At 42.9% G+C, this 15,784-nt stretch overlaps 1 long non-coding RNA gene across 1 annotated transcript; it reads right to left on the bottom strand.

The window, feature by feature from the left end:
• Window positions 1-406: 406 nt before the first annotated feature.
• On the bottom strand, window positions 407-4,289 carry LOC309531857. Its single transcript, XR_014219484.1, has 2 exons — window positions 4,060-4,289; window positions 407-610 (listed from the first exon to the last, which is right to left on the bottom strand). It is a non-coding gene; the product is annotated as an uncharacterized lncRNA (long non-coding RNA).
• Between the last annotated feature and the right edge of the window lie 11,495 nt (window positions 4,290-15,784).

The raw sequence follows: 15,784 nt of genomic DNA, 5'->3' as shown, positions 1-15,784 counted from the left end.
TGGCATACCAAAAATACTAACAGTATTTTTCATTTTTATTTATGATGATGTTAGAGCTCTGCAGCCTCTTTATGGAGAAAATAGAACTCGGTTTTCAAAATAGTCTCAATCTTGTTGCCCCAACAGGGACAAAAAAACCTCAGAAAAGAGGATTAAAGAGAATGAAGACAATGCTGTAGAAAGGAGCTGAGCTACATCTCTCCCACCCCCTTTCAGTTCTGGAAGTGCTGGCAAGCTGTGTGGATACAAAGCTGATAATGATGTCCTATAGGGACCAAATATAAACTGCGGAGTTGCTGTGAGTAGGGGAGGACCCTTCCGCTTACTGCCTGAATCACCGTCAGTCTCCTTCCCCACCTCCCAGGTATCTTCACAACAACACAAAGAGATAAAGTTCAGAGCCTCATTTCATTTCAGTGGGGATTTTATTACTAAAGTGCCAAGGATAAGAAAAGACCAATTTGTAGTTTTATTGATCCAACTAAAGGTCAGGGGCAGATGTGTAGGTCACAGTGTTTCTTCTGAATAGACATGGTACCATGCAATATTCCAGCTACTTCTGTCTATGGAAAATTGCAGAGCGAGGAAGCAGGAAGGGACATAATCTTGCCTATGTTAATGAAATATTAAGACAGTATTTTAATTACATAGATATCGAGATTTTTTTTTGTTACTAATGCTTACACAGATAACTGAATCCCCTAAATATGGAACAAAATTGTTTTAAAATTAGGATCCTGCTAGCTTCAGACTGTGTGTGTAGGATGGAAAAGAAGATTGGCATAAGTACAAAAGGTCCTGTTTCTCCAAGCTTATTTAGTCACTCAGAGCATTTAAAAGTGTGAATTCAGTGTCTAGGCAGGGACCTTGCAAACACAGTAACCCCTGTTCACTCATTTAACACTAATTTAATAAGAAGCCAGTTACCCAATAGGGGCAAAGAGAGAGGGGGCGGGAGGAGCTTTTAATTGTAGCTAGTATGAACAGGATTTGCAGATCTTAGAAGGGTATCTTTGCATTAGTTTCACTTTGTGCAGCAATCCTCAAAAACAACACCTTGTGGGGTGGGGTGGAGTGGTAGGGTACATGCTTCACATGTAGTGTTTTGGTTCTGGCATGGTGAGGTTGTGCAGGGCTACACATCAAGCTTTTTGCAGTCACACTTGGTTGCTTCCCTCTCTGACCTCGGTCTCAGCGGTTTCATCAAAAGTCACCCCAATAGACCACAGAGAGAGGCCAGCTATGATCTGAGTTGTGCCACAAGTGCACAAAATGGGCAAATAAAAGTGGAGTGTGTGCACGTGTGTGAAAGGTGCTGATTAACTGTATACAGTACCTCTTGTTTGATTGTCAGCCATACTGTATTCACAATACTCATTAATTAAGTTGAAAATAGTGATTTACTATAAAGCCCAATATTAATTAAATCCACGCTGTCTCCTTATGCCTCTCTCTGCTTTATCAGAAAGCAAGCTGAAAGGCCTTTAATTACATTCTCGTAGGGGATAAGTAATATATTCATTGTAATGACTTCCAGAATATAGTTCAACCATTATGGTCACTTCATTCTCCAGCAATCACAACTGCCTAATCTATGCTTTCTAATTAACATAATTCTTATAGGTGGTCCCAGAAAAAGGGGAGGGAGGCCACTAAAGCATCTAATAGGAGTGAGAACCCTTGCAGACAGAGGGGGAAAAGGTGGACTTGCCTCTCAAAAGTATGCCATGCTCAGGAGTAGCATTGCACTCTGAGATAATTAGTGGTTTTGCAGATGAGCATATGCATTCCTGGAAATCACAAATGTGTGTTTCACTGTTATGCCAAAGTCCTGTTTGGACAGAGAATGGCTTGGTTTCCTGATCAGCCAAAATCAAGAGGGTCATCTGCAGCAGCTTGAATGACAATAAGGACCAGTAAAGAGAGTGGCATCATTGTGATGTGACTTCAGACCTTCAAGGAGAATGGTGATCTTAGAGGACACAGTCAAACACTGTGCAGCACAGCTTGATTTTATAAATTGTTTGAATTAAAAAAATTAACATTTAAATGCAAATGTGCTGTGAATAAGCGTCTGATGGGTGGGCAAGATGCTCTTGTCAGAATATTTGATTTTTTAACTTTGTATATTAAGAGCATACCACAAGCAGAATGAACAGAATGCAAGAGTTTTATACAGTACAGAGCTGGCAAGGCAACACCTGACATTTTCTATCTGAGGCAGTTTTGAGACGTGCTTTGCCTAACAGCCACTCTTATTAGATTGCATGAAATCTTCTAATTAACTAATGGCAATGAGTGAGAGACATTTGGGAAGTGACGTCGGGCAGCAGCAGCAAAAGCAAAATCCACATATCTGTGCATTAGGGGATGGTCATGCAGAAAGCTGACTGAGGTGAGCCATAAACATAATTCTGCATGAGCAAAAAGTGTGCCACGCCTACTGCATTATCACAACACTCCCAACAGCCCACAATGTCTGGGATCTTTCCACTGAACAGGGATGGGTAACAGACATGCTGCTATGATATTCTCCTTTGAATTGATTCATCACAAGGGAGGAGGAACATGCAGCCTATGAAGAGTAACTACTTAAATATTAAAGTATAAAAGTTCTCAAAATAGTGGGGTTAAGCAAAAACTTTCGAAAGAGAGAGTCCTTCCTGACTGTTGTTATTTTGAGGTAGGATTTGAACACAAGTGGTTAAGCTCAGGTAGCAAAATTAAACTTGATTTTGGGTTCTAGCACAGGAAACCTACTAATCCCCACAAGAATAGACTTTTCTTGACTCTGACACTCCTTCTATTTGCTTTAGTGGTCTATTCCCAGGCAGCATCTATGTAACCTAGTAGTTTTGGATGGCTGTTGGCTGGCAGTTTAAGAATATAGTTCTTGGTTCCCTTTGAGTAGCTAACAACTCTTTGGTTTGCTTGTTGTGGTTAAGTAAAGGAGCTTTCCTATGGCTGACTTGTATTACTGGTAGTTGTTGTCTGGCAAGAGTTCAGACTCACTGTTACAGTTTAGAAAGTCAACAACCAGTAACAGCAATTGTGCTGGATATAGTAAACTGTCATATCAAACCCATAGAGCAAGGCGGTCCAGCGCGTGGTCCAAGGGACACATACAACCCTTAAGGCCTTTTTTGGGAGGCCTTCATCAACATTTGATACCCCTCCCAAGCCCTTGCACTGCCTTTCCAAAGCCGAGTAAGGAGGCCTTGAACTCAACTTTGGGAAAGGGGCGTGAGGGTTCTGACAGGGTTTTGGAGCCCTTGTGCCTCCTTCTCAAAGCCTAGTTAGCACTTTCCCATCTTTGGGAAGGAGGTGGGGCGGATCTAGGAGCCTTGTGCCTCCTTCCTAAAGCCTGGCACCTTGCTTAGCCAGCTTTGGGAAGGCAGCATGATGGCTGGAGGCAGCATCAAATTTTGGCTTTCCTCCCCCCTTGTGTGTGACAAGGCAACGTGTCACCTGTAGGTTCTATGTTGGTATGAAAAGTTGGACTGTCCAGACACAGAAGGAGGCCTCTAAGAATAGATGCTGGTGAAATAAAAGGTACTTCTAGAGAGGTGTTTAGTGTGGGATGGCTGCTCCTCGTGCATGCAATTATTTTTTGCAGCAGCCACATGATGTCATTGGCATCAAAATGCTACCTTGTATTGCACCCCACCCCCCAGTTTAACTGGATGTACCCTTTCCAGGAACACTGAAATAAGTTTAAAACAAAACAACCTGTTGCCAACAATCTGTTTGTAACGATTAAATGCAGGAGCAGCTTGCACAGTGGGGTAGGGCTGCCACAATAGCCCCTTGCCAACTTCACTGATGCTTACTGGGGCAGTGAAGCTGGCGAGGGGTGAGGCTGGGGCTGTACATTGCATACTGTCCCCTTGCCCTCATCTTGTTGGTTAGCTGTAGTGATGCTCCTGGCAGTAGGCTATGGCTGTGGCTCTCCTCAACCAGACTAGCTGCTGTTGTCTGAATGACCTACTTGCAATATCAAGATCCCACCTGGGAACCCCCTAAAATGTGGCAGCCCTATTATAAAAAACTCTTTTTCACCAAGAGATGGAGAGCCGTTCAATGTAATCCTCATATACTGGAGAAGGTTTGGGTATCACTCATCTGAACTTTGCTTTTCCTTGCTCACTCACGTCGCCTCTTTAAATCCAGCAGCATCTCTGAAAGGGTAGAAAATAAGTCCTCTTCCAGGAAGGTCTCAAGCCCTTTTGCTGCTGCTGCTGTTGCTGCCTTACTGCCAATGACTTTTCTCTGAGAATTCTTGGCATCCTCAGCACAGCAGCCAGCTGCTTGTGTTATGGTTTCCATGGTGACTCGAGCATGATGTAAAGGTGGTGGCGGTTGTGGGAGCTGTGGGAGGACAGGAGTGAGAGGGCGGGGGTGTTCTCTGCATGTGAATGAATGAAAGTGGGTGAGGGGAAGAGGGAGGAAGAAGAGAGAAGGAAAGAGAGAGACAAAGTTCGCTATGAGCCCTGCCAATGATGCTGCCATGTTATTTCGGTCCCACAAATCCCAGAATAAAATTCAGAGAGATGGATAGATGCGCACACAAAACACCCCCTGCACAAATCCTTACAGAGTGTCATGTCATGCTGAACCAGGTTATTTCTAGAAGCTTCCATTTTTCTTCTCCCTCTTGATGTCAAATACCCCTGTGTCTGAGTATTGCTTGAAAATAAGGGCTGCTCCAGACAATCTGTTTATTGAGGTTTCATCCTGTTTTGCTTGCACAAAGCTTACATGGAGGTTAGATCGTCTCCTGTCTTTATGAAGAATTAATTCTGATTTGTTTACACGGTGGTTACTTATGATAATGAGCGTTCCATTCTGATTTGCTTGCAGGGTGTTTACACATCCCTCTCTTAATCATTTCTTCATCCCACACTATCCAATACATTTCCCCATCATTTTCCAAACCACAAAAAGTCTGTTGTTGCTTTTGAAGTGAATTCGTTGCAGTAGGCCAACAGAGCACTTAAATCTATTTTAATTGCACAAACCCAAAGTTCTGGAATGTGCTTGAAATCCCTCCTGCAGAACAGTAACAGTCTGGAGGTACTGTGAGTTATTCAAGATCCAGTAAATTTGAGCATTAAAATAGAGTACTACGTAGTTACCACTTCAGAGAGTAATTCTATTGATACATTACAAGTACTAATGTGCACAGTGCTTTACAGAGTAACATAAACGAGCTAGGTTTCTGTCCCAATGAATATCACAGAGGCACGGGTAGCAGGGAGGGAACAGATATGTACTTCTTAGGTTTAGTTTCTGTAAGGGGTGAAAACTGAATGGTTTAAACCAAAGGCTTTATGGGGGGAAAGCTAGATTTTGAGCAGGGATTTGAAGGAAGAGGGAGAAAGAAGTGGTACAATGTAATGCCCTGGAAAGGAGCTCCAGTTGCAAAGAATAAGAGAGTCCAGCAGATTCAATTAACCCTCAGTGTAATTAAATGTAAGATGTGAGCTTTGCTTTCTGTACTCTGACAACCTTTTTTGTTGTCCCTGTTCATCTGAAGTTAACTGTGAAGTAACACTGACATATATTTCACAAAAGGTCTTTCATATGCTATGACCTAGAATGCTTTACCGAATAAAATGCAATCTGACGGCAGATTGAAGGAGGGAGAAAGAGAGAACCATAAGGAAGAAAATAGTACTCTCTTTTAAAGGAGCTTCAGCAAGGTGGGGAGACTTTTGCGTGGGGAACCTGTTGCCCTCCAGATGGTGCTGGACTCTGAATCCCATCCACTCTAACCAGGGTGCCAATTTGAATAAAACATTGGAGGGGGCAGGTAAGGCCCATCCCACATAATCAATCACAAGATGAGGTGCACGTACGCCATTTGAATAGCAGTGCCCACCAACTTGGGTGTGTGTGTGGCCCCCTCAACAATTTTTTGTGTGGGGGTGAATGGACCTTGACTCATAGGAGTTGATACCTATGACTCTAACCATTGGTGAGGCTGACAAGGCCTGATGGAGTCTAGAGTGGGTGAGAGCATGCTTTGCTTCAGCAAAGGAACAACTAGGAGCTCAGTTTAACCTCCTGATTCTTTCTGTGAAGCTCCGCCCTTACCCACCCTACCACCTGGTGATCACCCCCAAATGGCCTGGTGGGCAGAATGGGGATGCCTGGAGGACCTAGGGTGATCCATGGGCTGGAGGTTTCACACTCCTGATGTAAAGCATGTGCTGAACTCACATTTTGAGCTGACATTCTGCAAGAGGGGAAGGAGCAATGTGTCTCACTTTTCAATGAGAATCTATTTGCTCAGGCTGCTTTGGTTAAAATAGAAATATGTGAAGTGGGGGAGAAACCCCCCACAGAACTCTGTGTAACATGAAGTTTGAGCCTGAGAGAGACACTGCACACTGAAACACCAGATGGTATTAAGCCCCTGCTGCTTGAATATTTCAGGAAAATGTGTCTGCTTCTTCAACCTATTTCACAGCATGCCAGATCTTTTTTTGTTTTTTTGTTGACTGCCCATTTGGATGAATAAAGCTGTGCTTATAAAAAGCCAAGTGAAATTGGTCAAGATCAGACTGATTTCCTTTTATAATTCTAGTTTGTTTCAAAAGAAGTGGATTGATTTGCCCTGTTGCCATTTGCCTTGGCACATTATAAAACAGGGGCTTTTTACTCATAAACTAAATTCTCTGGTAAACTCAGTGAATCAGGTGGAATGATGTTGTCATTGTTGATAACCCATGAGCTGGGAATGCAAGTGCACTCTGTATCATTTTGCTATGCCTGAGCAGGAGAAAGAGTAATCAGGTGGCCTAGACAGGATATCATGACATGCAGGGCATTTTTAAAACCAACTCTCTTATTTTGATAATGCTGGAGTCAGAGAGGCAGGTAAGCATTTAAGCAGGAGAGCCTTGACATAGTAAGTTCTTATAACCCTGGAGACTGGCACTAGCACATCCTGTCTAGGTCTGTGCCATTCAACTGGAAGACAAGGTGGTGCCCAGATTAGAGAGCCAGCCAACAAGTTGTTTTTGTGTCTAATGAAAATCAGGTCCTATCAGAATGCATCTCAGGGCAAGACCAAGACATTTTGCTGTGGAAAAGAAAAGCCCCCTTCCTATTCAAGGTGAATATTATGCAAGGCCAGTCAGAGAGGGATCCAAGGAGGATGTGCAATGGGTGGAGATGTCTTATTTAGATTCCACCACATTGGTAGAAGGAGGGGGCAAGGTATCTTGTGTGTGAAAAAAACAGCAGATTACCTTCGGAGTGAAACCAAGAAACACACAGGGAGCTGAGCTTTAGGTTCAGTAGGCTGACAACATTATTTGCGGATGGGGGCTTGGAGACTTGATGTAAGAGCAATGGACTTTGTCTGTTTGTTAGGAAGAGGCACAACTTATGGTAATCACTCCACGGCATTCAAAATGCTAATAAGCCTCCAGTGACCTCCTTCCAAAAGGAATCAGACCTGTGTGTTAAATGCTGCACCCCTTGACCCTTCTCATCTTTGGAGAAATGAGGGGACCACAATTACAGGCTACTTCACCTGTTTGCTTGACAACATTCCAGCCACTATGAATAGTTTCTAATTGTTTACCTTCATAGATTTGCAGCTAGCACTGTTCCAGGTCTCAGATTGGACAACATTAGTTATGCATATGAGAAATACCCCATAAAGACTGAAGCCTAATGTCAGTTAAATTGAAAGACTTGATTTTAAGCCATTTAAGTGACATTTTTGTCAATAGGACTAAGGTGATGTTGAAAACAGTGTATATACATTTTTGTACTGCAGGTGTTATTGAGGGAGTTCCTGATCACACAGTTTTTATGTACCAGTCCCCACTTTTGCTGAATGAGTTTTAGGTTTTAATTTTTATGCTGCTTACATGAAAGAGACTTGCAATATAGAAAACAAACCAATAGCAATGGTTCATTCAAAAAGAACAGAATAACAGCATCTCAATAGGGTTGTCATATTTCAAAAAGTGGAATTCCTGACACCCGCAAAGTTGTTGAGCTTCTTTTAGGAAGACCCCAAAATTCTTAAGCTTTTTTGGGGGAAACCTACCTCAAAAGTAGGGATTTTAAGGTTTTTGAGCTGTTTCCACAGCTTTTTCCATCGTGTTGGCTTTCCCCTGACATTTTGCTGGTTCAGCAGAATTCCCACTGACACCATTTTTACACCCCAAAACCAGGACATGTCAGGAATTTTTCTGACGTATGGCAAGCCTAATCAACACTTCAGTTCTGTAAGAAGTTCCACCGATCAATTCTGTAAGGTGCATTGTGTTCAGCGAAACCATGCAAGGATATCCCAGAATTCTTTTCTAGTTTGCTTTCAAGCTAGAACATAGTAATTTGCTCCATAATAGCAGAGTAAACTTGCTGGAGAAGGTTCCACTCCAGTACCATATTTGTTTTAGAAACCTGTAATGCTGCTGAATAACAACTCAATGAGAGGCTTATAATCAAAGAGAAAAACTTCCGTAAAAAGATTTAAAACATATTTACAGGAATAGGATACAAACTCCTGCATAAAGGCCAGTGGCTGATAGGAATAGCTGCCTGCTTACTTACCTACCTACCTAAGATCACATGCTCTTCTCTCTCTCTCATTATGTCTTACCTCTTCAGACTAGGAACAGGGGTTTGAGTGTGCTATGATTCTGCTAAGCTCATGCAAATATTTGTGTGAATATAACTTGAATCTTCTTCCTTTCCAGCTACTTTTGCTAGAACTACAGGTTGTGGATCAGGCTGCCTATTTGATGAAAGGCATCAAGAGCAAAACACAATGGAGCACTTAGTAAAAATACTAGCAAAATGTAAGCTGAGAGACTGAGTGCCACTCTTTGCCTCTATTTCATATTCCTCATCAAACACAGCCCTCCACCCAGATTATATAAATACATGAACACCTCTAACCCTGGTAGCATCCCTCTCTACTCTGTAATTTCGGTTAATTTCATTGTACACAGGTTGTACATTGACAATAAAGGTATTATTATTAATTCTTCACCCTTTTGGCCACTATGTGTCAGCCCAGAATGAGTAAGGATTTCACAAAATCAAGTTTATTCTGCAATGGTAGATAAGGGCAGCATGTTACGTTCCACGTGTTGCATCTTGCTGCTGCCCTTGATTTTCTCAGTAGGGGAATTACGCTGAACTGACTGATGTGACTGCCATAGGCTGATAGGGTGGGGTGAAAAATATTGTGGGATATAAGGAAATGGTTAGATCACCAGCTGCAATGGTAAGTGACAGTGCATGGCTTCAATCATTGCCTGCCATTTGTGCACCACTCTCACTTGGCACCCAGCCTGCCTTTAATGGAATGTGACCCACATCTGGGAATGAGCTCATCTGTAATCCACTTAACAGAACTGTATGAGCAAGACTCTGATGCTACAGTTACTGCCCATCCATTTTTCTTTTTAGCAATTGCCTTTCCCAGTACTATGCTTGGGAAGAGGAAATCTGATGCATTCCTTAATACATTTGAAAATTATTTTGCAATGGACATGTGCAGCTTCTAAATAATTTCCTGAAAAAATCCTAATGTTTTTTTTGGGGGAAACTTGATATTTTTCTATTGGGAAATTATAGTTCACAGCACCGGCCATGCTGGAGAAATTCAGTCAAACCCCTCCTCCCCCCCAAAAAAACCACACCCAGGAAAAAGAATTTTTTTTTCTTTCTTTCCTTTAAGTTTTGGCTGTGCCACAACAACCACACCAACATTTCCAGGAAAAAATGGAGAGAAGCAACCCTTAATGGAGAATATTAGAATTGTAGAGTTGGAAGGAACCATGAGGGTCATCTCAGTCTATCTCCTGCCGTGTTTTCCCCACAGATACTCTTCAAACAAAAGGCTGCTTGGTCAGCTTTGTAGTTCAAAGCAAAGAACTTCTGTCCACACACCTACAGGTCAGCTGGCTTTATAGTGCACCTTTTTCATAGCAGTCAATGAGAATTTGAGCAAATGTTGGATGTATGGTCTGCTGAATGCATAGTCTGATTTTACATTCTGAACTGGAGACGAACCTCTGGAGGAAATGACACTTAAGCATGACCAGTTGAGCAAATGTGTATTCTGAGTCAGGTAAATATTAACTTTGGTGGCACACAGAATGCCACATTTCCTATGAGAAAAGGTTACAACATGCAGGGCTTTTAGTTTAGAGAAATTGCCTCTGAATACCAGTTGTTGGGAATTGCAAGGGGGCAGTGCATTGTCACAAGGTAACGGTAAGGGCCCCTGGACGATTAAGTCCAATCAAAAGTGAAGCCAGAAGCGGCTTAGTCATGCTGGCCACATGACCTGGAAGCTGTATGCTGGCTCCCTCAGCCAGTAAAACGAGATGTGCGCCACAACCCCAGAGACGGTCATGACTGGACCTAATGGTCAGGGGTCCCTTTACCTTTACCTTTTAAGCGTTCAGAAGATTAGATTGCATGTCTGCAGTACTAAGCACACTTTTTACAGGGTGAGCCCAATGGAGCTCAGCCGTTGGACTTCTGGGACTGAACACCCAGGGAAATGCAACGCTGGTAAAATGTATGTGCTAAATTTTATTGATAACTGTAATTTTGTTATGGTGTGGAGCTGAAGAGGAAATGTTAAAAGCTCACCTCAGGCACTATGAAACGTTGCCCAGCTCCAAAGTCCTAACAACACATTTTAATATATTTAGAGTGGGCTACTGTCTAGCAAAGTGGAATCAAAAGTGGTGGCCATGGTGGGGAGTGGAGCATGCAGTCCAGGAGGAGGCTAGGCTCATTAATGCCTCATTAAAATATAATTTACTGTGATATCCCCATGTAGCCAATGGGTGGAGAAGAAGACTGGGATTATATGTAGCATCCCTGGTCCTAATTTCTATGGGTATGTGTGATGAATATAGGGGTTGCTCGTGCGTAAGTTGCCGCCACTCCTGGCTAAGTTGGCTTGTTAACCTTTTCTGTCTGGACAGCCCTTCACTTCGTGGCTGCCTCAGTTGCTAGCAGAATCCGTCAGTGGGCGTTTCTTAAACCTTTTCCAGCATAAAAGCTGTTTGACGCCAAGTCTCCTCCTACTCTCCCTGCGCGGAAGTCTTCTGCGCAGGGTGGGCGTGGGTAGCGGAGGACCCATGCTCTCCCCGCTGGTGTCCTGCGAAGAGTCCTGGAGCCCTCTCGCTGATTCCCCCATCTGCCCCCCTTTATCCCTGGTGTTGCGCTGATTTCCTTCCCCAGCTGATGAGCTGCCTCTCTCCCTGCTGGGTCCCTCTCCAGCATCACTTGAGAGCCTTCCCTCCGCCTCTGGCTCCGATGTCAGTTCCCTAACAGTATGTATATATGTATGTATTTTAAGGGAGAATAAATAAGGATGGCGCAAAGCCATGAAGAGCAACAAGCTGGGCTGTTTCAGCCACCAGTTTTGGCTGTGCTCTGGCTTCAGATTTGGAGGCAGTGCAGTGGTACCTCAGGTTAAGAACTTAATTCATGCTGGAGGTCCGTTCTCAACCTGAAATTGTTCTTAACCTGAGACACCACTTTAGCTAATGGGGCCTCCCGCTGCTGCCACGCCACCGCTGCGCGATTTCTGTTCTCATTCAGAAACAAAGTTCTTAACCCGAGGTACTATTTCTGGGTTAGCGGAGTCTGTAACCTGAAGCGTCTGTAACCCAAGGTACCACTGTAATACTTCTGAATATCAGTTGCTGGAAACCACAGAAGGGAAGAGTGCTGTTGCCCTGAGTTTCGGCTTGTGGGTGTCCCACAGGCATCTGGCTGGACACTACGAGAGCAGGACACTGGACTACATGGGCCATTGGCCTGCTCCAGCAGGCTCTTCTTATGTTCTTAAGTTTGGAACAGAACCTACACAGCAATATGGTTATAGCCACTTCCCTGTAATCTTGCTTCATGTATCCAAGCGTAGGTAACCTCCTGCTTGGATTAGTGCAAAGGACTGTCCAATGCAACCGTATTATGATTGTGCTTTTCTGTCTGCACTGTCTGTGGCTTGGGACCTGATTACATGAAGGCTCTCCTCTTCTCATATATTCCTACTTGGATCCTGCACTCACCTTTCTCTGAGTGCCCACATCAAATGAGGTGGGGCACCCCTGTTATAGTGTATTTTCCCCAGAGAGTCTCACCTGGTACATTATAATTCTTTTGGTGCCAATTGATGATCTTTTTTTTATTTTCCCATGTGTTTCACATTCTTGAGATTTTTTAAGTACTTATGCCTGCTGTTCATATGGGATGTTGCTGCTAATTTCACGACTTTTCTGCTTAATCATAGAATTGGAAGGGACCATCAGGGTCATCTAGTCCAACCCCCTGCAATGCAGGGATCTTTTGCCCAATGTGGGGACTTTGATATTAAGAGCCTCGTGCTCTACAGACTGAGCTATATTCTGTATCTTTCAAATTTTTATTGTGATTATATATCTTGAGTTTTGCTGCTTAAAAAAAAAAGGCTTTTCTTGTATGTTGTTCACAGTATAGAGAACATTAGTTACTGGGTGGTACACAAATATTAGTAATAAATACATCGGTCGTGTGTGTGGTGGTGTGGAAATGAGTAAAACATGTTTTGATAATAACTTTGTCGCATAGACTTCTGCTGGTTTCAGCTGAGGGACTAGATATAAAAGGAATATTTTTAAAATGGCTGTAACCTTTTTGCAAGCATTGTCTTAGTGCTACACTAATTTGCTTTTGTCTGTAGTTAATGGGCCCATTTAAATCACATGGGGATGAAGAATGGAAATGTAGTAAGCAGTTCTCTAGATTTAGAACCTGTTGTTCCCAAGACAGGAATTCATCTCCCTGCTGTGCAGAAGAGAACTGAGCAAGGAACAGAACAGATATGGGTGCTGGAAATGATGGTGGACCCTGGGCTTTGTCAAATGGTTTTTGATTTGCTCGAAACCTACTCATCTCATCTCATCTCAGAACGGGCTGGATCTTTTCATGCCTTTTGGAGAATTGTCAGGAAAAACCTTGCCAACAAAGGTCCGCATAGTAAAAGCTATGGTTTTCCCAGTAGTGGTGTATGGAAGTGACAGCTGGACCATAAAGAAGGCTGATTGTCGAAGAATTGATGCTTTTGAATTATGGTGTTGGGGGAGATTCTTGAGAGTCCCATGGACTGCAAGAAGATCAAACCTATCCATTCTTAAGGAAATCAGCCGTGAGTGCTCACTGGAAGGACACATCGTGAAGCTGAGGCTCCAACACTTTGGCCACCTCATGAGAAGAGAAGACTCCCTGGAAAAGACCCTGATGTTGGGAAAGATGGCGGGCACAAGGAGAAGGGGACGACAGAGGACGAGATGGTTGGATAGTGTTCTCGAAGCTACCAGCATGAGTTTGATCAAACTGCGGGAGGCAGTGGAAGACAGAAGTGCCTGGCGTTCTCTGGTCCATGGGGTCACGAAGAGTCGGATACGACTAAATGACTAAACAACAACAACAGGAAAAACCAGAACCTCCCCCTGCGCTCCTGTTTAGCCAGCCCTCCTACCTGCTAGTGTTTATTTTGGAAACTTACAGCCACTCAGAGTGGCTGGGGAAACCCAGCCAGATGGGTGGGGTATAAATTAACAACAACAACAACAACAACATTTACAAAACTGTGGTGGAAGAAAAAATGTTGGAATTTATATTTAGCTAAAACTCTACCCTATGCCTATGTTTCGATTTGTCCGAACGGGGAGCTTCTGAGCTGGCTCAGATCTCCAATTCTGGGAACTGTAGATTCTTATTTCTCCTGTTAAATGAGTCAAGTGGAATAAAACACCAAATTCATTTCCCAAATGCATCAATGCAGGTTCTGAGCACGCTCAAAAGCCTCCACTGATGAGTCAGGAATGGAACAAACCTTGGCTTAATTTTGTAAATGGCATTTTTAAAAATTGTTGCTAAATTTCACCTGATCAGTGAGCCCTGCTGGATTGGGTCAAAGCCCACCTAGTCCAGCACCGCCTTCTCATAGTGGCCAACCAGATGGCTATGGGAAGCTCTCAAGCACACTGCCTTCAACACTGAAGGGAGAACTTAGGTATGAATAATATTAAAACTTGTCAGGTGGTTCATACCTATGTTTCTGAATCGGATTTAAAGGGTTCACTAGGAATGCTGTCTTATTCAGGGGTTTACTGTTGGATAATGAGGCTATCAACTCTTCTGCCTCCGCACCTGAGACATTAAACTATAAATCAGTGTTAAGGGAATCATTAGGAGGATTCAGGAAAAGGACTCTGAAAAATCTTGTTGAATACGGCTGGAAAATGAAGTTCCCCCTCTGGATTAGAAATGTTAGATAATAACAAATTATTGTACTCATGGCAGCCTTACGAATTTAATTACTGAAGCTTTTGACTACGTAGCCAAATCCAGACATGGCCATAAATATCTCTGATAAGTAATCTTTTTAGGATTAATTTGTTTAATCAAATTACCAAACTGTAATTGATCAGTGGCTCTATTTTTAAAGTATACTTCTACAGTATTCCAGTGTGATACTGCATATGGCCAAAAATGGTTAGCTGGAGACTGAGTGAGAGAATGTTAGTAGGTACAGATCCTCTCTGCTTCCTTATCCCATGGGCATGTATTTCGGGGAATTATGATAAATGCTTGCTGTTCATTCTGGGATTCAGTACACAGGAGAATGTTCATTTCCAACTTCCATTTCACGTCCAACTTACAATGCACAAGCATGTAAGAGACGCATTGCAAAAAATAATATAAATATGGTTCAGCAAAATAGTCCGTCTGAGAAAGTGTGGAGTCTCTGCATAGGAACTTTATTGGTTTATGGATTGCATTTCTATCCTACCTTTTCCTCCAAGGAGCTCCAGGTGGTGTACATGGTTCTACCTCCTCCTCATTTAATCGCCGCAAGAACCCGGTGAGCTAGGTTAGGCTGAGAGGCAGTGACCGGTCTGAGTGCCCTCTGAGTGCCCTTACAGCAGTTGGCGGTCAATGTTGTGTGTTAATGTGGCCATCCCTGCACAAAGTACACCCACACACCCACACCCACACACCACAAACATGCTCATATGTATACATTTAGCACAAACATAAAAAAGCTATTAAATCTGTTTCTCTTCAAAGTGCCACAAGACTCTCTGTTGTAGTCCCTTAGGAAGTCACTTAAGTTTTCATGTCTTAAAGCACAAAAAGAGTTTACATTACCTCCTTTGAAAGGAAGAATAGGATATAAATCTTCAGTATGTTGAAAATTACAGTTGCAATTTTTTTGTGACACTTTTTTTGTTTCCTCTTTCTTGTAAACTGATTTGAGTTTTTTTTACTACAATCAAACTGGGTGTGTGCCCAACATTCGCAGGGAAACCCAAATGCTTGTTTACAAAGGTATTGTACTATCAACCTTACTATAAGCTTGTGAAACATGGACCACTTATAAACGCCATCTCCAACTCTTCGAAAGATTCCACCAACAGTGTCTCCGAAAATTTTTACACATCACTTGGGAAGACAGGTGAACTAATATCAGTGTACTGGGAGAAGCAAAGATCACCAGTGTTGAAGCAATGATTCTTCAACATCAACTTCGTTGGACTGGTCATGTTGTACGGATGCCTGATGATCGTATTCCAAAGCAACTACTCTATTCTGAACTTACAAATGGAAAGCGTAATGCTGGTGGTCAACAAAAGAGGTTTAAAGACTGTCTCAAGGCAAATCTAAAAAAATGTAGTATAAGCACTGACAACTGGGAAACACTTGCCTGCGAGCACTCCAGTTGGAGAACAGCCTTTAC

Source organism: Podarcis vaucheri (genome assembly GCF_965113315.1).
Source record: "Podarcis vaucheri genome assembly, chromosome: 4".
In the NCBI taxonomy this organism is placed as follows: Eukaryota; Metazoa; Chordata; class Lepidosauria; order Squamata; family Lacertidae; genus Podarcis; species Podarcis vaucheri.
The sequence above is the reverse complement of the archived record's forward strand: the minus strand, read 5'-3'. Positions and strand labels throughout refer to the sequence as shown.